Raw genomic sequence first — 1,636 nt, 5'->3', positions numbered from 1 at the left:
TGGCCAAGGAGATCGACCACATTCTTGTTAGCACGCGATGGAGGATCCTCCAGAACTGCAGGGTTTACTGGAGTGCCAAGTTCTGTGGCACCGACCATAGGCTGGTTGTGGCTACCCTGCAGGTCCACTTCAAAACTCCCCGTCCCTCCAGTGGCCATCCTAAGGTGTTTCACCTGGACAGACTAAGGGAGGAGGAGTGTGCCCGTGGGTTCACCATGGCAGTCTCTGACCGATTCACAGAACTCAACAACCTGACGGACCCAGTTGCTCTGTGGGAGCTCTTCAAGCGCGTAACACTCGAAGCAGCTCAGGAGTCCATTGGCGTACACCCGAGGGCAAGGCAGAATTCCTTCTCCCTGGAGACATTAGAGGCCACTGATGTGTGTTGCAAGGCTCCATATTGCGTAGGGCTCGGACACTGCTGAGAAGGGACAAGGAACAGTTCATCAGGAATCTTGGTGAGGAGGCTGAAGGCCATTTCTTGGTAAATGACCTCCGCCCTGCCTACCAAGCCCTGAGAAAACTGAACCCCTTCTCACAGATGACTGCAGTCCGATCAGCGAATGGACGGATCATCTCAGATCATGTTGGGGTTCGTGAACGTTGGGCTGAGAATTCTGAACAGTTGTACCAGGTAGACCCTCCAACAGTTAGCTTGGATGCAAGCGATGTCTCAGTGCCTGTGTCGGACCCACCCATCAGCGAGGAACCTCCTACCCTAACAGAGGTTAGGATGGCGATCTCCAAGCTGAAGAGTGGGAAAGCTGCAGGCATATATGATATCCCTGCTGAACTGCTAAAGGCTGGGGGTAAACCTATGGCTTGGGGTCTGCATACAGTTCGGACTGCCATCTGGCAGTCTGTTACCATTCCCCTTGACCTGCTGAGGGGCGTGGTCATCCCTCTCTGGAAGGGGAAAGGGGATCTTTGGGATTGTTGCAACTACCGTGGCATTACACTGCTCAGCATACCAGGCAAGGTTCTCGCCCACATTCTTCTGAAACGGATTTGAAACCACCTACTGAGGCATCAGAGACCGTAGCAGTCTGGATTTACTCCTGGCAAGTCCATGATAGACCGTATACTAGCGCTTTGAGTAATTGTGGAACGCCGTCGTGAGTTTGGTAGTGGGTTGCTTGCAACCCACATCGACCTCAAGAAGGCATTTGACTCGGTGCATCGGAAATCACTATGGGAGATCCTGAGACTCAGGGGAATTCCGACACAGATTATTGGCCTGAGAACAAGCCTTTATACTGGTACTGAAAGTGCTGTAAAGTGGTGGGGGTATGTCGAACTTCTTCCCTGTTAATTCATGGATGAGGCAAGGCTTTGTCCTTGCACCAACACTTTTCAACACCTGTATGGACTGGATAATGGGCAGAGCTACTAGCCAAAGTCAGTGTGGAGCAACACTAGGCAATATCAAGGTCTTAGACCTTGACTTTGCCAACGATGTTGCCATCCTATCTGAGTCCTTGGAGTCACTTGTGGCTGCTCTTGATGCATTTAACAATGAGGCGAAGCCCCTAGACCTAGAGGTCTCCTGGACCAAGATCAAGATTCAGGACTTTGGGGGCCTGTTAAGGGAACCCGTTCAGTCGATCCATGCTTGCGGCGAGGACGTTGAAGTTAC

The sequence above is a fragment of the Penaeus monodon genome, chromosome 6 (genome assembly GCF_015228065.2).
Source record: "Penaeus monodon isolate SGIC_2016 chromosome 6, NSTDA_Pmon_1, whole genome shotgun sequence".
NCBI classification, from domain to species: domain Eukaryota; kingdom Metazoa; phylum Arthropoda; class Malacostraca; order Decapoda; family Penaeidae; genus Penaeus; species Penaeus monodon.
The sequence above is the reverse complement of the archived record's forward strand: the minus strand, read 5'-3'. Positions refer to the sequence as shown.